Below are 26099 nucleotides of genomic sequence, written 5' to 3' on the forward strand. Positions count from 1 at the left end.
GGGCAGCCTCAAGGCACTGGGGCTGCATTCAGGCACAGAACCTGCAAGCTCCTGGCACACACTGCAAGACCAAAGGAAAATTGTTACTGTAAGGACTGAGACTGTCAGTAAGAAGCAAGTGATAAAGCCATCTTCTGCTTCTTCCAAATATACATTTAAAGCAACTAAGAAGTCTAGCTTTTCAGATCCATGTGAGAGATACCTGCATGTGCTAAGAGTGCAATACACTGTTCTTTGTTAAGCAAGACACTGTAATATTTATATCAAGCACTTATTCCTGTGTTTAAAAATGCATACTGAAATTTGCTAACTATTCAAGATAATCTGCCTGAAGTATCGAAGAAGAAAAATGCTCTTAAGTGACACAGCCACACTGTAACTCAAACTCTGTAGAGATATTTCTTTATTTTCCCCCCAAAAAAGAATGAAATTATTGCCACTTCTACTTAAAATAAACAATCACATTTACCAAAGACAAAATCAGTTTGTGAAACATGACTGAAAGCAAAATCATCAGCTAGCTGTTCTCCTTCTAAAATCAGAGATGCTTAAAGAATGAATTCTAGTTTTCCATGCGGGATGCTCCACTGAAAGGGCAGCAAATCCAAAACGGAACTGTGGATAATCGTGCGTCTCATCTAGCAATCTTAAAATAGTAGCAAATTTGTGATAGTTTTACTTCATTTTCCAAGATATCTTCCCCATATAGCTTGGATGATACAGTTTCAAGACAAAATAAAAAGTCAGGATGAGGGGGAAGATCTCTGGTGGCTATCACTGAGATAGGGGGATATTTTCTGACCCACGCTTTTGCAAGGGAGACTATTACATTATTGTATATTTAAATATTACTCAATTGCTGAGAAAAAATACTTCTACTCTTTGGACCATCTCTCTAATTTAGTAATCTTAAAACAGTTCAATTGTTCATTATTTTTTATTTACAAGTTACCTAGGGAAATATCTATAAAAATGTGCCATTGCTTTCGTATTTGTAAAGAACTTACTTTAGGAACCAAGATTTGTCTCACAGAGTCTGAAAAAAACAATCATAACTAAAGAAAGGAAGGAACTAGAGGAAGGAAACTTGTAAACTCTAGATTTCCTGCATAAATACTTTCTGTATCCCTCATGTGGGCATTGCAGACTGGGAATTAAGCCTCAGATGCGTTCTGCTTCTACAAGAACATATTCCAAACATTCAAGTTAATGCAGTTTTTCAATCTTTCTTTCACATGAATCATTAATGTGAATACTTATACCAAACCCATTAAGTATCACTGCATTGTCTCTCAAACATTCACGAATCTATCTTCACCATACTGCCATCTTTTAAGGGAACAAGATTATCTCCATTTTATGGATGAGGAAATCAGGAAAATAAAAATAACAACGACGTAACCAAATTATTTCAAGAAATCTGGCAGATCTCGAAACCAAGTCCGGATTTTTCCAGTCACAGTCCGTCGCTTTAAAAACAAAAATATTTCTTTTAATTTCCAGAAGCCTTAACTTCCAATTAGCCATAAACTATAGAAGGTAAGAAATACGGATCCGTGTTTTCTTTCAAAAAATGCTTCGAGCAGAGCTGTGCATACATGACCATGACCTAGACGGTACGCTCTAGACTTCATCAAGTCAGAAACAGATATATGTTGGTATTACCAAATGTTTGGTAGATTTTAAGCAAGATAGACAGACCTCTGAATGAACCTCTGTACATTTGGGGCTTTAAAATAATCCACTGCAGGCTGCATTTTCACATTAAATCTGTATTTAACAACGGCAGTAATTTATAAGTTTCCTTTGACCTGCTGTATCGTTAACGTGGAAAAGTATTTTTCTCCATGTAAGTCATTAAAATGTGCACAACCTATATATCTCCATAATCACTTATCTTAAGCAAGGATAACTTTGCCAATAATTTAGCATTGCAACTGTCAGAAAAGCAATAATGTTAATTCTCGTTCCAACATGAAAGCAAAGCAGCTTTAAAGGCACATCTTGCGTTTGAAAAGCAGCAGAAGGAACTCCACACTCCTCTACCACTTTTACACATAAGAGCAAAACAAAAAAACTCAGCAGCTACTTCAAGAAGCTTAGTTATATGAATAAAAAATTATTTACAAGCAGAGGCTGGGGTACACTTTACAAAAAAGTATTTTCTAGAGACAAAGTACTCATTATTAGCAGGAGTTTGGAAGAAATGGGGAGGAAGTACATCTAAGGATCAAATCAGCGGCAGCCCTGTGGATTATTTTAAACTGCACATGATGGATGCATTCTGCTCTGTCCTCATTTCAAACTCTGCACAGACTTTTCACTGCTATAATCTGTTCCAGATGAAGCAACTAATATTTCTAGTTTCACCAAAAAGAAATGGGAAAAGGAGGCAAAAGAAAAACAAGCTGATAACTCTTTGTTATTCAACGATTAATCAATATGAAACCTTCACTCAACATTTAACTTTCTCTTATTTACTGAACTCTTTAATACAGAAGGGAAAGTAAATAAAAGGAAGAACAGCAATTCTTGATTTCTTGCCAGTTTACAGTATTAAAAAAAGAATCTGCGCCGCGGCTTGGCAGCCGGCCATATTTACAGTAAGCTATCTACTGTTTCACCCGGCAGGAAGGACAAAGGATTCAGTGTGGGGCTGCTGCTTTTCTCTGTGTCAAGCGTACCCTTCAAAACAGAGCACAGGAATATTAAACTGCGTGCAATTAAGCCTGCATTTCTCATGGTTTTTCCTTCTTTCGGTGGATGTTTTTAAAAGCCCTTGAGCGTGTTCAGAAAGAAAGCACAGAGAGGAAATGGACGTGTTAGAGTCACAGCGTTAACATTTTAACTTATTAAATCAAGTTGCTCCAGCAGAAATATAAGGTATTAGGTTAAGTACTTCAGTTCATATTTCTATTTGCCCATGACACGAGTGCACACACTCTGTTTCACACTGGTTAGAGCTGTAGGGATGCCAGCACCCACTTATACAGGAAGGCTTCAACAAGAGCGTGGGGATTTGTACCATCCCCCCATGTCTTCCGGGGGCTCATTTCTAAGGCTTAATACTATATGGAGGCAGCGGTTTGTCACCAAGTTGCAACGAGAAAATCTGAAATCTATATTGACTAAGTCTAACTTCTTCATGCATTTCTATCCTGCACACTACAGATGGGTGTTGTGCAAAATTCCCACACCTTCATCGCTCAAAACCATCTGACCCAGTGGTAGGAGGCAGGAAGGAAAGAGGAGCAGGAGGAGGGGAGGAATTAAGCACTAGGGAGAAAAGGAAGGACAGAGTAAAAGAAAGCAACAAGAGAGAAACAGAATAGGCTAGAGTTAACATAGAGCCAAAAGGAAGTGAAAGAAAGCATGAATGAAGAGGAAACAAGTTGTTAAAGGACAAAGAAAATAGCACGCATATTTAAATAGAGAGAATATGGAGGAGAGTCAGGGATCAATGACTAAGTTCAGCCTGAGTGATCCTTCCATAATTAAAAGAAAAGAAAACAAAAATAAATAAAAACAACAATAAAATAAAAATAAAAGGAACGCCAACATACCAATATAAAGTGAATGTCCAGGCGACGTGCTTTCATTTTATTATGTGGTCATGCAACCTACTGTGGACTTCTGACTGTTTCTACCCTGCCTAGGTTATGTTGCAAGCAAGCTGTTAACCACAGAAGCTTCAGAATATCTTCTCAAATAATTATTCTTTCAGAAAAGGCTTCTCTTTTTTATCCAAACTACAGTACTCTCTGACTTTTTACACTACACATCCAATTTTCAAAAATTCAATACTTTCAGTTCTATATTTGACAGTATTCAAGCAGTTAAATTTGATACAGTGCAGACGCTCGAGTCTAAGACTGTATTTTCAACTTATGTAGAAGAGAATGGTGGGATTTCTACCTTCCCACTGAACAGGCAGCTGTTGCTTCCAGCCCTGGAATTACATGAAACATCTATTTTCCCTCCCTTAAGTAAGTAGAATTGTCCAGAGTAACTACCACAAGTCAGTAACAGCCATGTTTAAATGACCTTCACATCTGTCTGAACTTTTCATGCTGGATCCCAGTTTTGAGTGAAACCAGTAAAGGCTGTGCTTACACATGCAGCTTGCCTAGACTCAACAAGATCCTAAGATCACTGACACGCATCTTGCGTTACAAAGTACTTCATTTTGGCAAATCCAGCACACTTCCTTTTCACATGAAAAAGATAGGAAACTAACAGGAAAATGCTTTAATACGGAACATAAATTCTGGATATCATATGGCCAATTCCCTCTCAGACCGCACAAGCAGACAACAATTCAGAAATATTCCAGAACAAACAATCCCTGGCAAGGGTAAAGTCCGAGCACCACTTTCCCCAGTAGGATTTCTGAGCAGAGAACCAGACCCGCCTTGCTCTTCATTGTCCTTGGGGCAGATGCAGTGAGACCAGACACGGGCACGCATGGGCTGCGGGTGCATTTCTGCTCCTAGTCTGCAGCTCAGCCCAGCAAAACCATTCCTGTCTCCACGTCTGCGGTCACAAAACAGGAAAAAACAACATCACTTCCTTCCCAGAAGTATCAAGTAAACAAAATATCTGAGGTACGTTTTTCAGATGCCCCAAACTGATTTAGAAGTACAGCTTTCAGAGGAGGTCAGCTTTCGCCTTTCTAACCGGCATCTATTCCATGGCTTACAGCACAGATTTTGGCTTGTTTACATCCTCTTGGGAGAATTTTTCTCCAAAACGAAGTTATTGACACCATGATAATAAATTTATTTATTAAAAATAAAAACCAAGGGGTAGCAATTGCTATAAAAAGCATTATTCCCTAAATCTGTCTCATATTTTCCTAAGGTCCCACAAACATTTTAACTTAAGGTACAAAATGCAGCAAGCCACAGCTGCTTTCCCAACAAGACATGAGGGGGGGGGAAAAAGTCAACCTATGCAGAGAATTAAAGCAGTAACAAATTGTTAAGCTTAGTGGAAGCGCTCCTGTATTTATTTTTCTAATGAGATTATGGAGCGTAGGAGAGAAAGAAAAATCAAGAGTAAAAGTTACGCTTCCTACTTAAATTCTAAACATAAATGGAAGCTTTGATTAAAAGTCCTGATTATTCCTAAAAAAGTAAAAATATCAAAAATAAAAAGCACATGCATTAAGAGTTTGCAACAACTAGCTCTAACTGCAAAGCTCTCAAACACCCACCAGCTCGAAGGAATGCAGATACGTGGCTGCCATTTGCAAAAGAAGTATTAACTTCAGCATTGGAAATATTTATCTTTCCTAATCTGATTCTCCTCCCTGACAATTATAAAGCAATTACAGGAGATAGGAACATATTTCCAGGCACAATTTTTTACATATTTTGATTATCATATCCGATTACAAATTTCCTTCACTGCTTAAATGAAAAATAAAATAAATCTTGCAAAGACTTCTCTTTTTTTAAATTAATTATTCTCACACAGCGCTTAAGCGTCTTCAACAAAGAAAGGAATTCACCGGAGCTCTGATCCAAAACGTAGCAGAAGTTAACAGCCTACTTCCAGTTAACCTCAGTGCGCTGCTGACCAGGCTGTCAGAAAGCGGCCCTGTGTAGCCTTGAGAACTGTGCACTAATTCATGGAAACACGTGGAACTGGAGATTTTTTTCAGTTTTTATTTTTACTCCAGCTAGTCTTTTCAAGGTCAAGATTCTTTAAAATGCCATCAGCGGGAGTAACACATTATTGTTTAAACCAACAAATGACCTACAAAACACACGCCTAATCTTGTAAGCCTGCAATTTTCATTAACCTGCAACAGGTTAAGCACCTCTCTTTTTGCCTGAACCTTTTGCCAATTAAGTGAAAGTGAAACATTATTTTAACGGACAAAACACATGAAGATTTTTTGTTCTATCAAACTTCAAGCACTCTGTATTCTCCATGAAAGCAGACTTCAACTTCTTAAGCTCTCCATCTATACTTTGAAACGTAAAATAACTGTGTTAGCAAAAGTTGGTTTTAAAATAAGTTGATCTAACCTGATAATCTTTGTTCACAGCATCGCAAAAGGAAATGTCTGAATTCATTTTAAAAATAGGATCTGGAAAACCTACAGAACTTGCAAACCATCACAAAACTGCTATTCCACGGCACAATTATGTATATTTTGCTACTGCAGAACAGCTGATTTACACTACAGACAACTATTAAACAACAAGAATATATTTCTTAAAACACTGCCTTTTTTACTACATCACCAAATATTTCCATTCATTAGGTAATTTTTGAAATGACATTAATTTCACTTTGGGCAATGAATTGCTTTCAGTAGGATTTTCCACATTTTTAGTTAAACGTATTCACCAGGTTCTCAATCTAATTTAAGTCCATGAATACACTGCACAGTACCTGCACCAACCACTTGCAGTATTTCTGTTATTTAAAAACTCTTTTAAAAATCAGTGAATTCTCTACCTTTTAATGCACTAGCTGCCACGTCTTCTTGTCACTGAAGCCACAAAAACAAACTGCCTGCCCTTTGCCAAATGGACGTGAAGCTCCAGCCATGTCTGTGGAAGAAGAGAAGGCTGCCCAAAGCCACCAAGCTCATGGCCACCCATCTCCCTGTGGGGAAGGAGGGAGGTCAGCAACGCTCCTGCTCTCACCTGGACACTGCTCCCTGCCAGCATCCAGTGCAGGGCTAGAAAATGGGGTAAAAAAGAAAAAGCTGCAGTGGGAGCATGAACATGCACCACAATTTCCACAGCTTGGAGAAGAAGGATGTCAAGCATATAGGCCAGACACTCAGCTCTACTGCTATGAAAAAAAGTAACTCTCAAGATTTTTTGCAGCCATTTATTCTCAGTGATCATTGCTTCTCATCTCCTCCTCACCACCCACTTTCCAAGGAGTATCCTCCTAGACCTGACACCGCTCCCCACAGCTGCACGGCTCACACAGACCGCACAGCTCCTCTGGGCCAGCAGCCATGTGCTGCATTTCTCTGTCTGGAAAGGCCCCTAAGAAAATACTGACCCCAACCATATTCCTCACTGATTGCCTCTGGCACAGAAAGCAAAACATGCTGGAAATGCGTTGCCAATCGAGCGGAGCGTACTTCCATCCTGAGGAGAGGTCGAGGCGCTGACACCAGGACACCCGGCTGGCCAGGCACGGGGCTCAGCAGTTTGGGAGACTGTGGCACTGGGGGACCCCACAGGACGCCGACCAGAGCTGGCATCTCAAAGCCAGCGGGCGCCATTTCCAGCGGGAGCAGCTTCTGACAACAGGAAGTTTTGTGTGGTCTCCTCGCCAGGCTGGCTCCTCCTGGAACATGTGGGCAATATTCCAGCTACAGGAGGCAAATGGCCCTGAAGGCTGGGACACTGTCGCTCCTCCTGCTATGCTGGTGAGGATGCTCGGGTACCTGTGGCCAAGCACGGGACGCAGGCCTGACCACTGCCCAGCTAAAGGAGGTCGGTCGAGGTAGGGATGAGCCCAACTGATTAAAAAAAATAAGCTATCCAATATCACAGGGCTCTCTCAAGCACCCCTGCTGCCAAGAGAGATATATTTCATCTTGGCCTCGAGCCAGCCTTCAGACATCCCATTTCAATTCCTGATACTTAGGGCATTTGCTCTACCTACAACCACTTCACCACTACAAGCAAGGCAGGGAGAAAAAACAACAGCAACAACAACAACAAAAAAACATTCACCTTGTGCCAACACCCAAGGTTCAAAGAGAAAAAAAAGGGAATGCAAGGAATTGGGAATCGGCAATTTTGTGAAGAATTTGCTGTGCAGGCTACTCACACACTGGAGAAATTCAAGTACATGCTCTGCACTCCAGAGAGGCAGTGGTTCCTTCCCTTGTCATGCTGCATTTTGTCTTTGATTTATTAGAAGAAAGCACTATTGGATTACACAAACAAGGAACAAATACACACTGAATAAAACTTTAAAATGCTACAGTTCATGGATACACACAGACACTGGATATACATATATATATATCTGTATACACATGTCTGCACGTATGTGCGCCAGTAAGCACTAAGATAGTTAATTCCACTCTACAAGCACAAGCAAAAAACTGTTTGCAAAAACCAGTAAAAGGGGATTATGGTTACATCCACTCTAACAAATTTCAATTCTCTTGTTAGACTGCAGCCACAAATTAAGCTATTTCCTCATTAAGAGAATGTGGGGACAGAGCTCCAAGGGTGGGTGGTAAGGAAGCACAAAGCTTGCAAGACAAATACAAGGGATAACTGTCCTACAATGCCACAGGCAGAGAACATTTTCTAAATTACATTTAGTAAACCAGATACTGTGTAACAGGCCCAACTGACAAATTTCTTCCCTTCTATGAATACTTTAATGCAAATTAATTGTACTGTGCTAAATCACAGTTCTAATTTAGCAATATTTTTTGCAGCGTTTGAGAAATAAAAGCAAAACAGAAGAGAATGTCAATGCAATAACTGTGAACAACTTCACATGTAAAGGGCATATTGTACATGTCAGTAGGACATATTTGCAATTGTTGACTACAGTCTGAAGTTGTCTCAGATCTCATATTTTGGGTTTAATTTTTCAAGGTTTTTTTTTTTTAATAATTTTACTTTTGTCTCTGAATAAATTCAGCAACATGGAATTTCACAGCAATAAAGTGTGCTTGAAGTTAAGCAACAATTAGAGCCATCCAAGTTCTCTACTGCATAAGAACTCATAATAAATTATTGTCTTTATGCTTCTGGATTGTTTCAGTAATATATTTCCTGCAAGTAATAAAGTATCTGGCAGTGTATTCAAATTCCCTGTTCTAGCACAACTTGATTAACAGTGCTTCCTCTTAAGGAGTTAATACTATTTTTAATCCAACGATAGCTTTGATAATTATTATCATTAGTTCTAATCTACTGTTTTGCAGAGTATATAACACAGTAAGACAATGCCCAATTTTGCCTAAGCTCTGAAACCACATTCCTGATGATTCCTTCAGTTCATCATCATTATGGATGCTGTGCCATGCAGTATCTTTCCCACTTGATTTGAGAAAGTACGTTTCCAGAATATGTTATTCAAACACTTGATTAATTTGTGTTCAAAGTCACAAGTTTCTTCGAAGTCAGCATTTAGCTTCTTTTAAAGTAAATGTTCCCAAAATAACAATTTTTATGGACTGAGACATCCACATTTGAGTTAACAACAAACAACAGATACAGAATATTGATATCATTGCCAGTGTTCATCTTTCCTTTGTCAAAAGACCTCTGTAATTAACTGAGCTCACTTTGATAACCATTATTTCCTCTTCAAGTCCTGTCAATAACTTTGATTGTCCGAAGACTTCTAGTTTTCCTTCTGGACACAAAGAAGCTATGAAAACATCTATTTAACCTTTCTGATATACACGTAAGTGAGAAATAACTAAACAAAAGGTAACTAAATAAAGTGCCCATGTTCAGACCAAGTTATTTTACAGCTCCATTGGAAAATCCCAGCTCTGCTTCCCACCTGTGCCCCATGTCCCATACACTCAATCAAAAACTGTTTGCTCCAAGAAGATGTAAAAAGGGGCAGGACAGGAGTAGCTACTCCCAACTTTGGGCAAGCAGAGAGGCCCACCACTGCCAAGGGAGTCACTGGCTAGTTTGAGTGTTTATTTTCTCCTTGTTCATGCTGCTGAATACACATCTGTGGTGCAACAGCCACACTGACAGACCACTCTGGGTTCACCTGGAGAGCACCATGCTACTATGCTGCATTATTCCCTCGGTCACCTCAGAGGCTTTCATCATTATTATTACAAAGACAATGAGCTATTGTTAAAACATACGTGATGGGTACCATCACAGGGCTCCTGGAATCGTCTAAAGTAATATTTTGGGGGAAAATGTTCTAACTTTTCTTTCACTCAGACCAGGGCAAGCTGGAGAGTTGGGCAGTGAGGAACATTATGAGGTTAATAGAGTGCAAGCGTAGAGTCTTACACTAGGGAGGAATAAGCACATATATCAGTACAGGTTAGGAAATGACCTGCTGGAAAGAAACTCTGTGAAGAAGGACAAGGGTGTTCTGGTGGACTACACATTGAGCTAATAGTGAGCCCTTGTGGCAAACAAGGCCAATGGTATCCTGGGATGCATTAAGAAGAGTGTGGCCATCAGGTTGAGGGAGGATCCTCCACCTCTACTGTGCCCTGGGGAGGCCACATATAGAATACCGTGTCCAGTTCTGAGCTCCTTAGTCAAAAAAAGACAGGGAAGATTCCTATACAGAATCCAGCAGAGGTTGACAAAGATGATTAGGGGCCTGGAGCATTCCCTTGTGAGGAAAGGGAGAGTCCTGGAATTGCTCAGCCTGGAGAAAAAATGGCTGAAAGTAGATCTTTTATCAATACTTAAAAATATCTAAAGGACAGGAGTCAAGCGAATGGAGCCAGGCACTTTTCAACAATGTTCAGTGACAGAACAAAGGGCAATGGGAACAAGCTAGAACACAGAAAATGCCATACGAACAAGAGAAAAAAGTTCTTTCCTGTGAGTTACACCACACTGGAACAAGCTGCCCAGAGAGGCTGTGGAATTTCTTTGTCTGGAGATACTAAAAACCCACCCGGATACTTTTCCTGTATAATCTACTGTAGGGAACCTGCTTAAGCAGGGGGTTGGACTAGACGGTCTCCAGAGGCCCCCCTTCCAACCCCTACAATTCTGTCATTTATTGACTTGGGAACAGGGAGCTCCCTACAGAATGCAGCACTCATTCACAAGCATGAGTGACAGATTTGATGCTGGTATCTCTTTGCAAGGAAGCAGAAAATGACAGGCTGGATTTTCAATCATATGAGAGTAAAAGAAAAATATTTTTAGTGAAAATTATTGGATCTACAGATTAATAAAGGAAAATGAATGTAATTCATGGAAAGGACTTTTTTTCTTTTTAATATCAATTCCACAAACTAGAGCTATCCATGCAGCTCCATAAGAGGACACACCAGACCCAAAGAAATTGGGACAGCTGGGCCAGCGCACTCTGCTCCCTGCCAAGGCTCTTCTCTGAGGTGTAGTAGCCCAAGCACAAGCGTGGTGAAGGTCCACCAAGAGAAACCCTGCCAGAGGCAGCGATGCACCTTCTGTAGCTGTCTCCTCATCCTGCAGCTCTCTCTCTCTCTCTAGCTGCTGGCTCTCATCCCTCTTATCTGTCCATCACAGTACATGCTCTGCTCATGGTCCTTCCTCATCTCCTTCCACCCTTTCCTTAGGAGCTTGCTGGTCAGATCTGGCAGTCACTTTGCAGACCGCTAGCAGAGAGGTGAGCTGCATCCTGGGGCCTCTACTCTGCATCCACGCATCTGCAGGCTTTGCTCTTTGGACTGTAAGCAGTGCAAGGTAGAAATTACCCTAAGAATTATTTATAGACTTCCTGCGAATGACTGCCTATAGCACAGATTAGCACAGGACAATAGCTTTGCTCATCTCCCGTCAGCAACAACGTGAGCAATAAACATTTCTATCAGCAATTTGTACAAACAACTGATCACATGCATCTTAAACTAGACAAACAGCAATGGCAAGTAAGCTTAAGGAAAAGAAGCTTGCTTCTCTGCACCACCGTTCAAATCCGAGCAGGCATATCTACTGTCTGACAAAAAAGCTGAATAATAATGCATCCACCTGGAGAAAATTTCAACTAAGACTTTCAAACTTAAATCCTAACAGTATTTGCTATTCGCCCAATACATATTTTTAGTGCCTACCAATGCAAGCACTAAAATAGTAAAACGGAGTTACCGTATAAAACCAGCAAAATTTAGTAACACTTAATGCCTTGAATACAGGTCCCAGAACCTCAGACACCACAGAGGTTCCCTTCAGCAGGGGGAAGCCTGCAGGCTCCTATGTAGATGCTTTCATGAACCGAGTGAACGAGAAAAGCCGTTGTTTGTTCTTGGCATATACAAATATTACTACGAGCCAAAAAGTCATACCGAGACTTTACAGTAAAACTCTTTTTTTTTTTTTAAATTACAAATCAAAACCTGCCACAAACATCTCAGAGAAAAAACTGCTGACATTTGCTACTGTACTATCTATGACCACTGTCCTGCAAGATTATAGCAAAATTGCTCTTTTAAGATACCATCTAAAAAATAATAATAATAATTACTAAATATGGAGAGCAAATTCCTAAGAAAACAAACTCTTACTACATCAGCATTCTATAATATTAGGAAACTATTTGCATCATGCGGCTTGTGCTAAAATGCTTAATGATCTCATCCTTACCATAACAAATTATCTGCCAGAAAAAGACCTTGAAGGTCAACACTGGCAACAATTAAAAAGTAATGAAAAACATTCATCCCTTAGGCAGAGTTACAATTTCTAAGTTCGAAGCAATGTACTGTATATTTTATTAGACATCGCTTGTTTAATTATTCATTGGAGCTCCTCTTATGCTCCATACAGCAACCTCACATTGTTAGGATTTCCATTTGAATGCTATTATCAACTCAAGGACAAATGTCGCCTAAACTTGGACTTCTGTTTGTGTTTTCCAAAACATAAATTATGTTCACGAACTAATGGCTCTGTCATACTTATTATTTTCAATTCTGTTTAGCTATCTTCAGCCCAGGATGCTACCCACCATCTCTCTCCACATTCATCTGCTCCAGCATACACAAGATTCTGACCAACTGCAACCCTTCCTTGGCCAACCAGTGTAATTTTTATTCCCATTTCATTTGCAGTAGCGACTCACTCTAGCGGAGTATTTCCTTAAATAAACTCACAGAGTTCAATTAAGGAGATAGCACCATGAAATAACTTTTATGCTGTAACTGGCATTTAATTACACTTCCTGAATCCCTAACAAGTAAATAAAGTCATTCCTGAGGTTTAATGGAGAAGTATGGAGTCATAAGGGCAAGCTTAGATTGGTATTATCTACAAATCTTAATTTATCCTTACAGGATCTTATACATTTATGTCCTGCTATGTACTTGTACCAAACACAAGAGAAATTTTCTAGCATAATTCATTGAGGCTCCTTTACTATCTTTGGTCAACAGCTTGAGATAGATTCCACATTTAAAATTTCCTTAGTGGAAACACGTATGTGAACTGTACTGAAATGGTGGAGAACAGGAATGCTTCATAAAGAGCCACTTTGGTAGAGTAAAAATGGAAAATGTCATGATAATTGATGTTAACTGTTTTTCCACCTTTCTCCTCCACCTTTCAAAAATACACTCACTTTGGTTATCAATGAAAGTGCGTTACCTACACTGACAAGACTTATAAAAGTTCAAAAATTGAAGCCTTTATGGCAGAATAAGAGCAGTGAGACAGGGAGAAGAAGACTAGATATTGAAATGCACGTTAATTTTCAAGTACTTTGAGTTTATAACACACAGTAACTTAGAAAAAATATAATCAAATGAGCATGTATTTTTATATCATGAATAATCAAATGCTATCTTTTACTTTCAGTAGTTATGATTTGGCTAAATCAAATCTAGCAACTCCTAAAAGAAAAAGACAACACTGCTCTCTAACAGCCCTTGGTAGGAGAGAAAATGCGGTTTGACCACCAAGGAAAAGATCAAAAAATTATCATACCAAAAACTTTCTACTATCACTTCAGCTTGGTTTTGTGACACTTTCACTATCACCACGAAAAGGCCAAGTAGAACTGTTAATATAATAGGAAAAAATATTTGCAAATATTACTAGACTAACTTTATATAAATAAAGCTGGAATTAAAACCAACCTTATCTAATTCTAACTTACAACTAAGTCTTAGGATTAAACAACTTTTGGTTTTCTGATCTAAGTCTCTTTATTTGGACACTGAGGTTGTTGTCACCACCTTAAAACTTCCATTTGCCGCGTCTGAGAGAGTGCCAGGCTGAACGGGGACAGAAATGGAGCGCTGCCCTGGAGCTCTTCTGCAGAAAGGGATACTGAGGGGATGAACTCCCAGATCAACCCTGCCAACAAGATAGATACGCATATCTCTCAAAGACATACACACATCTCAGAGTGGAACCTCTTGCTAAACAGTCACGTTTTTGCATACAGAACTTTCTGTTGACTATAAAGGCTTGGAGAAACTTCAGATTTAAGGCTGATGGGAGACTTTTGTACACTTAGTTTGCTTTACCAGTAGAGAACATGCTAGGTCTGAAACGCACTGCAGAAGCATGAGGAAATTAACTGTAGTTAGATCATGCCAAAACTATTCCAGTGCATCTCATCCTCCCTTCTAAAGGGTGATGGTACACGGGACACACTGAGAACACTGAGGACCCAAAATCCAACAAATGCCCCAAGGAGATCACATAGACTTTTTGGTAATTGGTGTGTTCTGCCCATGCTGCTGTTAAAACAATTAAACATACAGAAGCTTTGCTGCAGAGAAAGTATTTTAAAGCCTTCCTGATGAGACCAGAAAATCTGGACAGACCTGTTCTTTGTTGGTTTTATTAAAAGGCCATCAGGACGTTAATCCAATAGTGAAACTTGAAGGAACACGTGCAGGAACACATACAATATTAACTGAAGATGACAGCACAGGGACAGCATTCACAAAGGTCATACTTGGCCAAGAGTCCCTTTGCATTCTTCCTTCACACGCTAGAAGACACAGGCTCCTCCTGAGAGTAATTCCCAGCCATCACAATTAAACTTCTGCTCCAAAGAGTCCTCTTCTCCTCCTTCTCTCTACTGTACGAAAGAGACCAGCTCCCCTATACTGAAAATCATTTTTTCAAATAGTTCCTGCTGGCTTCCTTCAGGTGCACTTCTCATTCACAAAGTCTGACAGAGCCCAGTTGAGCCTCTCCAGCAAATGCTCCTCCTCCAAATACAGAGGCAGTGAATTGCTCCTTGGCCGAACATCGCATATGGCTGCAGACTTGGCACTCAAGGGCTTTTGCCCAATTTCTGAAATTCTGATCTCCCCTGGGTTGAAGAATGCAAGAATTATTGGGCACAGGAACTATACAGCAGTGTCAAAAATCAAATGGCCACATCTGCTCTCATAGAGGGGAGGAAGAGTGAAATCCACACAAAGAGACAGAGATGAAAATTTCCAGATTTCCAGGGCACAGATTATGAACTTGCTAGTGAGAAAGCACCATCTACTTCTAAATTTCCTGCAGGATTGTTAAGTGCTAGGCATTTGAAAATGGAACCATAAAACAGCCATCCATCACAGTATGATTTTAACACCTCTTCCAGATTTCTCCAAATGGAAGATTTTGACTTCTTTGAAGCAAACCTCAACCATTTGAATCTTGTCTTTTAGCTTCCTTTCGGCAACTGACTTTGTTGCAAACCTCATGTAACTGCTAAGCTGGATGTTCAGGACACATACAAACAGTGATGCTCCCCAAGCTCCCAAGATAAACTGCCAACTGACAGCCACATAGAACTTGCCTTTTTGCAGTCTACCATACTTGTCTTACATGTTGGTGTGAGCCATTTAACACTCCAGAGTAGGTCACTGAAAGCAGGAGAATATTTACTGAATAAGGTACAGGGGAACACCAACGCTAAAAAATACCACTGCCAGTACACTTATTTTTGTTGTTAATCACTAATAACCACCACGCTTTTAATTTCTTGTCAGGCTTAGCTGCTGAAGAGGTAGGTACACGAGACCAGTTCCTTTAATATTTGCATTACAGGCGGAGGACTTTGTGAGAAACAAAACCTTTCTGCAAAGCTGCCTAACTAATTCAACAGTTTTAAATGAGCAAATGCTGAAAAACGACAGACAAGCTATATGAGCTACGGCATCTTAAAACTGCTTTAAAACTTTCTGTTAACATTCACAAAATCGTATAAATTACGGACAAAAATACTGTTACCCACAGAAGCCAGTAGTAGGAGTTTTTCATAATGTAGCTTTCACAAATGAAGTGAAGAGCTGATTTGATCTGGTACACCACAGTAATTTGCTGCGCAGCTTCAGGAAACTGCTACAAATAGCATCACAGCCAAAACTCAATTGTTGCTGAAATGCATTCAGTAAAATGGAAAATACAGAGACATAAAATACAGTAATTGTCTCTCAACCTACATTATATATTATGTTTCCAAATTATATAGTATTATATTTTCTAGTTTTTAATATAGTCTCCCATTGAGGAATTGACAACACAAGAGACTTCTCTGACCTTTTTTTCTCTGGATATCTAAATAATATACCACACAAACTTATTTGGTTTATAAGTCTCTAGCCTTTTATTACATCCCAAGGGACAAAATCTGTTTTATAAAAACACTGCATGTAGCTATGCATAAAACAGCTAATGCAAAGTGCTTTCCTTGCCATGCTATTTCTCCCCTGAATCACAATTTTCTTGTATATAGCAACACTTGTAGTTTATGAATTTACATGCATCTGAAAGACGAAAATTGGACTTCCAGCAATAGAAAACCTGTATGGAACACCCTAATATAATAACAGACAATACAAGCTATGATCCTGCACACCCACTGATTTGTACTTAATGGATTCAACACTCAGTGCTGCTGCCTCTTGAAAGGTTTGACCCGAGCAACGGACGAAATAACTTATCAAGCTTTCTATTCCCCAGACATTGCAGAAAGTATTTCATGGATTCGTTCCAAATTTAGGAGGATGTTAAAAACCACACAGCCACCAGATAAGTAATTTGTGGGGCAGCTAAATCAAAAGCTAGGCAGATCCTTTAAAAGAGGCCTTTCGGGGATTTTGATTTGATAATGTTTGTATCTCTACAATTAATCACATAATAATGAAGGATCCAAGCCATCACAGTCAGCGTTCGGAAGTGTGAAAAGATGCATGCTCTGCATGACACGAATCAAAGTGTCAGAACAAGACAGGAAAGAGAGCATAATATAAAACAGCTGATGTTGATGTACTTCAGAAAAATTGAAAACTTCCAACCTGCAGAGGCTTAAGCGAAGCATTTCTATATGGCCAGTCCTTCTGATTCTAACACGACCGCTATCAAAAAGCCATCAGGGCGCCAACAGATGGAAGATCAAATCCTCAGTCTAAAGGTACAATTCTGAAACTTTGAGCAGAAGCTACTTCAGAAAATATGGATTATAAAGCATTGTTCAATTCAGAGCCATTGCTTTTGGGAAGGCTAGGGCGGGTGGTGGTATATGACATATTTTGAATGCACTACTTTGAAAAGAAGCAAAACATCCACTGCCGTGGAACTTATTTACAATCATCATTTTAGAACTACTTTAGAACTCTGTTCTGAGCTCGCACAAGATCCAATTAACAAATGGGTTTGCATAATCTAAATCATAAAGTGGCACCGTGAATATTTAACATGAATTTTGAGCTGCTTCCTCAAACAAAACCAATATCTCAGTAATGATCTGAAATGCAAAATGATCCGAAAAAGAAATAAAATATTAATAACTTGTTTATCTTCCTTTTCCAATACTTTGTGTTTTGACAAACAGATTTGTCGAAATATTCCTGAAGCCGTACTGACACACACAGTTGATACTGTTCTGGGGTTTTTTGTTTGTTGGTTTTGGTTTTAGCTTTTTTTTTTTTTCCCCCAAACTTGGTGCATTATTCCAAGTTAAATCTACCTTGGCTGTAGATAAGTTTATTTTCCCCTCCTCCTGCTACAGAGGAGCTGTTCCTCAACATTTCTCCAAGGCAACACACACAGTCAGAATGAATTAGAGTTTTAATTCTCACAGCCATCCTCTGGTGAAATTCCTAGTGAAATGCTGGCCCCATGGAAATCATGTGGAGAATGGTCATCAATTCTAATGGAGGTGAATTTCAACCCTTCAACAAATTTTTCTCCTTTTTAAATTTGAAGTTCTTTTTTTGGGGGGGGGTGGGGGGAGGAAGAGGGGAAGATGTTTTCCCACACATTAATGAGATAAAACAGATTTTTTTTTCCACAGGCAGATGGTAATAGGACAAAGGGAAATGGTTTTAAACTAAAAGAGGTGCTATTAAAATTAGACATCAGGAAGGAATTCTTTACTCAGAGGGTGGTGAGGTGATGGAACAGGTTGCCCAGAGAGGTTGTGGAAGCCCCTCTAGGGATGGGGAACAAGGCCAGGTCGGATGGGGCCCTGGGCAGCCTGATCCGGTGAAGGGCAATCCTGCCCATGACAGGAGGTTGGAACTGGGTGATCTTAAAGGTCCTTTCCAACCCAAACCATTCTATGAGCCTATAATTCTCCAACGTTTCATCCAATTGTCTTCAAGGACTGGCAATAACAAGATATTTATTAGTATTCGCTTAAAAACAAAATGCTTCTTTTGTTGTGTCTGAAGAAAGTTTTACCTATTGCTTGCCCATTTAAATCACTCATGGAAGTCTGAAACTATTCTACTGTTATTAATGTTTAATTAATAAAAAAAATTAATAAGACAGCTGAGGTCATCAGTTACTGCAAGATCTTACTCCTAAAAAAAAAAAAAAAAACACCCAACAAAATGTTAATACTAGTTTGATTTTTTTTTACCTAATATTTATGGAAATCTGATAGAAGCAATTAAGCAACTCCCTGGTATGCCATGTCTACAGACAGCGGGAAAACCTAAGAAGCGCTGACAATGCTCTATCCCTTCTTCCCCTGACATGAACATTCAATAGAACCACTTTTTCCAGTATGTGAAAAATGATAAACTAAAACTGAGTTGCCAGCATAGCCCTAAAGTTGTCATAAATGCATTTGTTTTCAAGTAGTTATTTTTTTCTGGTGTTAGGTCAGTACTAAAAAAGCTCACTTAACATAATTTCAGCTCCTATGAAATCTGACATGAATAGACGCTCATCTGAGTACTCCGGTTCAATTCACATGCACAAAGCTATTCATTTGACCACTTACAGTATGAAGGATCATCCTTCTGCAGTTATTGGGTGGGGAAAGAAGAAGTAGTTCTGCTGAAAAGTTATTTTTTTTGTAAAAGCAAGATCTTTCTAAAATACAAAACTGTCTAGTTATTTATACTCTAGTCATACAATGTAATTTAACCTCAATTCAGAGTATTTTTCAAGTATATAATTATGTTTCCTAGAAAGCACCTTAAGTGTTTGAAAAGCTCATCATGACTCCCTTAAATGCCTATTTCTGGTATCATAATGTATTTAATTAGTTTGCACATAAAATTATCAGCAAGACATTTTTATTATTTAAAAAAAAGTCACAACTGACGTGATAACCATATTAACTTAAAATTCAGCTTTTGCTTGCGTTTCACTGTTTCCCTTGATGCAACACTGGGCTTTAACTGGGCTTGTTTCGCTTGGAGAAACTTGGAGAAGGCTCCAAGGAGGCCACCTCATTGTGGCCTTCCAGTACTTGAAGGGAGTGTATAAACAGGAGGGGGAACAGCTGTTTACGAGGGGGTATAGTGATAGGACAAGGGGGAATAGTTTTAAACTGGGACAGGGGAGGTTTAGGTTAGATATTAGGAGGAAGTTTTTCCACACAGAGGGTGGTGACGCACTGGAACAGGTTGCCCAAGGAGGCTGTGGATGCCCCATCCCTGGAGGCATTCAAGGCCAGGCTGGATGTAGCTGTGGGCAGCCTGGTCTAGTGGTTGGCGACCCTGCACGTAGCAGAGGGGTTGAAACTAGGTGATCTTTGTGGTCCTTTTCAACCCAGGCCATTCCATGATTCTACGAACACACCTAACCCACAGAGAGGACTGCCCAGGTCAACCAGCACAGCACAAGGGTCAAGTCTAACACACCACCTACTTCTGAGATCCCAACTCCTGCACTGCAGACCCCACTTGGTTGCATGTGGTGCAGACCCTCTGCATTCCCCTGGCAAGTGGCTATGGGCAAGGAGGTGGGCTGGTTACAAACAGGCTGACCCAGGCTGCAAGAAAACAAACTGAAGCCTAAATGGGGGAGTCTACCCATTTCTTAATTTCACTGGTGTCAGTTGGTAGATTTTCAATAGGCCTCCTATCATACTTTTTTTTTTCCCCTCCTTATTCTGGGAGCACAGCCAATCCCCAGCACAGCAGCTGACTTTCCCCAGAACTAACTAGAAATATTCTGATAGACTCTATTTATAGACTCAAAAAACTTAGGACTGGAAGCAGCCAACCAAATTTTTCCATTCCTTGCTCCCCTCTGCTATCTATCTATCTGTCCTGGGCTAACCTAAATTCCAGGCCTGCATGTATCTCCAGGGAAAATTATTCTATCCAGAATAGGTCTACCTTAGGCAGGTACACATCTTAAAAACTCAGAGCACCTCCAGAGATCCTTGCATGCAATTTACTGAACAGGCTGAAAGAATATGAATCCTCTGCTTTCACGTCACATGAGGAAGCATTCGTGCTGACCTTCTCTCCTGTCACTTTAACTCCAGTTCAGACCTGTACATAATGTGTTTGTTTACTCTGACAAAGCCAATGATAAATAACTTTTTTCAGCAGACTTAAGCAGTGCAATATACACAGTAGCTTTTATTTATACTATTTATACACACATATATATAGCTAATACTTGCAGAACTCATGTAAGTTTAATCCCTATTAGTTTGGCAAAAGTACGAATAGACAGCAAAAGAAAATCTATGTCTCAAAGTAATAATAATATTTCTAATGACTTATGACTCTCTGAAATTCTTCACAATACCGTCAGATTTTGTTGAGCACTTCACACCGCAGGTAAGGTATTAGAAGTATAAATTTTGAAACAAAAATCAGAAGCATGCTCTGGAAGCAGTACCTGGCAAATTTGATTTTTACTTAACCTTACAATTGTTGCTAGGAAACTCTACTCAATATTTATCTCAATTCATAGTGCTACTGATGGAAGCATTGAGAACTTGGCGGAGAATTCCCAACCTAAATTTACTCTTGCCATCTCACTTACCTAATCCACAGCCCTAACATAATATAGGACATAATTAAGATGAGGATATGTAGTTACCTTGCATTTGCAGAACCTGTACTTTGGATGTTCCATGCAGTACAGACACAGAATTAGAGAAAAACAAAAAGTTCTGCTCTACTGTTCGTTGTTGTGCGAATTTAATAACAATTAAAAAAACCATTAATATGAAGTTTTCTACAAATGGCAGACAACTGTTACATTTCTGTCCTTTGAACACTGGGTATTTTAAGTATTCCATCATCAACTCTCGTACCTAGCACAGGGGCACTTAACCAGTCCATGTGAAATGTCAGACAAAGGCTAGATTGCTCTAAATGTGCAATATTTCTGTATTTACTACTGTTCTTCAACTTGTTTACATGAAATACATCTGTAAAATTGATCAAACTATTTCACAGAATCACAGAACAGCCTGGGTTGGAAGGGACCTCAAAGATCATGAAGCTCCAAACCCCCTGCCAGGCAGGGCCACCAACCTCCCTGTTTACTAGACCAGGTTGCTCAGGGCCCCATCCAGCCTGGCCTTGAACACCTCCAGGGACGGGGCATCCACAGCCTCTCTGGGCAGCCCGTTCCAGCACCTCACCACTCTTCTGGTAAAGAACTTCCCCCTAACATCCAACCTAAATCTTCCCTCTTTCAACTTAAAACCCTTCCCCCTTGTCCTGCTGTTATCTACCCTTTCAAAGAGTTTACTCCCTTCCTGTTTATAGGCTCCCTTCAGGTACTGAAAGGCTGCAATGAGGTCACCCCGCAGCCTTCTCTTCTCCAGGCTGAATAAGCCCAGCTCCCTCAGCCTGTCCTCGTAGGGGAGGTGCTCCAGCCCCCTGATCATCTTCGTGGCCCTTCTCTGGACCCTCTCCAACAGCTCTCTGTCTTTCTTTTACTGGGGGCTCCAGACCTGGACACAGTACTCCAGATGGGGCCTCACAAGAGCAGAGTAGAGAGGGACAATCACCTCCCTGTCCCTGCTGGCCACCCCTCTTCTGATGGAGCCCAGGATACCATTTTCTTTCCGAGCTGCAAGAGCACACTGCTGGCTCACGTTAAGTTTGTCATCCATCAGGACCCCCAGGTCCTTCTCTGCAGAGCTGCTCTCAAGGACTGCTCCTTTCAGTCTGTATAGATGCCTGGGGTTCCTCCAGCCCAGGTGGAAAACCCTGCACTTTGTTGTGTTGAACCTCATTAGGTTCACCCAGGCCCACCTGTCAAGTCTGTCAAGGTCCCTCTGAATGGCATCCCTTCATATAGGCTTCATTTCATATAGGCTGAAGCACTGAGATGTTGAATATTCTCCATTTTTAGTGCTGGTGGACAAAACCACAAACGTTATCAGGATCTGGTGCACTACATTAAGCTTACATCATCTAGTACCAATACCTGCTCTTTTTCTAGCTACTATAATCTCATTCTTTCATTAAATCATATTTCTTACAATTCACATTCCTGATCTCAAGTTCATTCCTGTTCTGTCCCAAATACCTTCTGCTCAGCATGAAAACTACACTCATTTCTACTGACTTACTGATTTAAGCCATGCTAAACACGTTGTCATCTCAGGGCCTGGGGTACTCCATGGGATGTAAAAAAACTAATACCTAACCCAGTCAGCAGGAAGCCTGACTGGGGATAAAGACCGATAGGGCTGGTGTGGAGAAGCCTCCAGGAACACCCACCAACCCCATCTCACCACCTTAGTGACCTTATTAGGAGTTTTCTTTTAATAAGCACAACAACAGGTGTATGTGCTGAAGCAATTAGAACGTGAAGTATCCTGAGATCATGGAAAGGGCTAAGACCAGAGGATGGAGGACAGGGATCAGCACTGAAGGACATGAAGGAACTGGTCACAGTACAAAGTGTGAAAGTAAGAAAAAAAAAAAAAACATGAAATCCTCTTGGTAGTCAGTGAATTAGCTCAGAACTCATCTAGGTCCTGGAGTTACGGTACTGGTTCACTGAAAAACACAGATTAAGGCTTAAAACACTTTTTTCTAATGTCTGTCTTCATAAATAGAGTTAACAGCTGCAGGTCATTTACAAGCCATTAATACATCACCTATCTGACTCGGTTAGCATCATATTAAAATCAGTGTATCAGGTACCTGCAACAGGTTTGCTTTAGAAAAATGTATTTCTCCTGACACCATAATTATAAGTCATTAAATTAGTCTGCATAAGTTACAGCTGTTTGAAAATACTTCTTTAAGCTGCTGCAATAAAAAACAATCCTGTTTTCCTTTGCAGATTAGTATTATTGTAAATGAGAATATCTGCAAACCTTATCTAGATCTTCCAACTAGTTCAAAAGAAGTGAAGTTCATTAACAAAAAAAAAACAAAACAAAAAACCACAGGATACAGCCTATTTGTCACTTCAGTCTCATTTCCTGCTTCCAAGGTTTCATTCGTTTGTTTTCAAGAATTCTGGAGTGCTATGAAGGAAGAGTAAGTAGGGACTCTGGTAATTCTGGATGTAGCTTATAAACACAAATTCACGTGCACGAAGTCGTGCCTCCAGTTCTTCCCAGGAATCATTTCTTCTGCCTGCAATTCCCAACTGGTTTTTTTTTTCTTTTTTTTTTTCTTTTTTCAATTACAAATGCTTGAGCTAACAGCTGGAAACTGCAATAAACACACTGCCAGTACTGGCATTAGCAGGCAGTACAGTGCAACACAGAGACAAGAGGGAGAGGGATGGCTGGGGCTGGAGACCCTCCACCCACACTACTCGTGTCCTAGAGGTTGGGCCTCAGGGCGGCTCCAAGGAGGTCCCATGGGCCAAAGCCATTAAGGGCTGGAGTACTGTAGGTACTTCTAAAGCACTTCTGTCATGCGCTGCTTTCTAAGAAGCATCTCTTTTTTCACTGCACAGCCACCCCACAGTAAATGGAGGCAATGGGAAGACTCACTCCAAAAGCACATTACTGATGCAAGTAAAAACGTTAACACAAACTTAGCAAATACGTTAGCAGCCTTCATTGCACAATTAACTCTTCTTTACATTAGGAAGAAAATACAGGACTGTTTGCAGACCTACAGTGGCTGCAGTTTTGGTCCGAGAAAGCAAGACAAAAACCACAATAAATCAGCAACTCAGTCTTTTCACTTCATATTTCTGTATAATTCAGCCCCTTTAATTTTTTCCCTCTTTTTAGAATAATACGTCCATCCAAAACACTAATCCTTCTTGCTTCTTCACCAAATGGGTTTAATATGAAATGAGTACCAGTCTTTTATCTTACTATCTGCTTGTGCAGTTTGAAGTTGTCATTACCACAGATTTAATCAGTCAAAAATTTCAATGCCTAATCTACTTTTTACTGCAAAATCTTTACAAACCTAAACTCCAAAGTCTCAAGAAACAGAAAGGTTAGCTGGGAAACAAGTGCGAATCAAGTGCATTGTTTCATCGCAACATTATCTTATGTCATTAGTTGGCAGCAGCCATAAAGCTCTGGATCGTTTCCAGTATTTACTTCCATACCCTGAGTAGAAGCTGACACATCTAACCTCTACTTTGTTCATCTTCCAGCAGTTTACACGAATTCAGATTAAAATAAGAATTTAAAGATTCTAACTGAGTCCACTTAGATGACTCAATTTCCCGATTGTGAATCAGAAGTAAGAGTACAGTAACTTCCTATAGGGCTTGCAGAGCTCATTCTGCAGAAATGCTGGTCTACTCGGTGAGTTTTACAACAGGATGGGTTATTACAAAGGCTCGGTGCTGAATTCTGACAAGCTAGTAAAGTTTAGTAACTTTATACAACCCTTAAGGAACGCTTATTGGCCAATATTTGCTTTTAATTATTAACCTAAGAAAGACTTAGTGCCTAGAGATAAACAAACTTAAAGCAAAAGCAGAAAAGCAAAACATGCCACAAAGCTTCCTCCACCCTAACGCCAAGCAGACAGGCAAGCAACAAAGGGGCAGTCCTCAACCACCAGAGAATGATCCTCATAGCACCAGGGGCACTCTCCATCTGCCGTGGGACCCCTGCATCCACACGGGCAGCCTCAGAGGGCAGATGTGCTGCCAAAACTTTCACGTAACGTAGGGCCATGCCCCGCTCTGGGACACTGTCTTCTGCCAACTACAGAAAGAGACACCTGCACTGACCTAGAAGCACGCATTCCCAGCCCAATGGGCCAGGACTGGTGACGTGTATTTATTTTCTATTCAGAATTTAAATAAAAAAAGAAAAAAGAAAAAAAAAAAAGACCTTGATCCTTAAGCACGGCAAACATAAGGTTATATTTGTTGTCTTCAAATGGGACTTTTTTTCCTGAAAGTTTTCACACATCCTATGATGAACAGCTGTGTAAGTTTTCGTACTTTAGGGCTTTTTTTTTTTTTTTTTTAATTTCTCCGAACAACTTTGCAAAGTAACAAAGCCAGAGCCAGAGAAGAGGATCTGAATGTAGCACTGGATGAACAGCTCACTGACTCATCTCATCTACTGTACGCAAATTTCATTTCCTTTAAAATACTGTACCGAAGCGGACAAGTCAGGCAGCCTTACTGGAAGCATTCCAAGTTTCCCACCAGCCTTCACTTGCAAAGTCCTTGGAACTACAGGCTTCAGAACTCCTCAAGTGCATGAGAGCTTCCTGCAGACCAGCCCTGTGCAGTGCTGAACGTGGGACCTCCAGAAGATGGAGCAGCTGCCTGAACCCCCACCCCTCATCCCAATGGACCATGCTTAAAACAATGCTTCCAGAAACAATACCCAATTTGGGGGCAGTAGTTTGAGGCCCTCCTCGAGGCCTTCCTTTCGCTGGACAAGAGGCCATGCTGACGGACAGAGCGTAGCTAACCCAAGAGCCCCTTCCCCACTCCTTGACCCGCAGCTGTACCAGCAGAGAGCCACGTACACAAACGCAATCGATTTTCCACAACCAGATGCTGCCAGAGTAAACCGGGACACACGGGTTGTGAAACCTGAGCTCCCCAAGGGCTCTGGGAGCACAGGTCTGGGTGAGGACACAGCGGGGTGACGCAGTCATGCAGGTACACAGACACGGCCAGATTGCGCAAGCTCTAGGGGATGCACCGGCATATGCAGCCGCCTGCTGAGGCGGGGCAGCGCTTAAGCACGGCCCAAGGGTTATCACACTGATCAGGGGACTGCGGCTTCACCTTGGGCGTTGCATACAGTTCCGAGCACCACAGAGTAAG

General features: G+C 40.5%; 1 protein-coding gene across 8 annotated transcripts in view; it reads right to left on the reverse strand.

The window, feature by feature from the left end:
- Window positions 1-26099, reverse strand: part of NR3C2 (nuclear receptor subfamily 3 group C member 2) — a 201974-nt gene that overhangs the window by 161290 nt on the left and 14585 nt on the right. For 4 of the 8 annotated variants that reach the window (XM_046939847.1, XM_040698667.2, XM_025149460.3 and 1 more), the window contains exon 1: window positions 1-26099. This exon is cut by the window's left edge; it is cut by the window's right edge and continues 2133 nt beyond it. The exons of the other annotated variants lie outside the window; for them this stretch is intronic. The gene's annotated coding sequence lies outside the window, so the exon portion shown is untranslated. 8 annotated transcript variants of the gene reach the window in all.

The sequence above is a fragment of the Gallus gallus genome, chromosome 4, assembly GCF_016699485.2.
Source record: "Gallus gallus isolate bGalGal1 chromosome 4, bGalGal1.mat.broiler.GRCg7b, whole genome shotgun sequence".
NCBI classification, from domain to species: domain Eukaryota; kingdom Metazoa; phylum Chordata; class Aves; order Galliformes; family Phasianidae; genus Gallus; species Gallus gallus.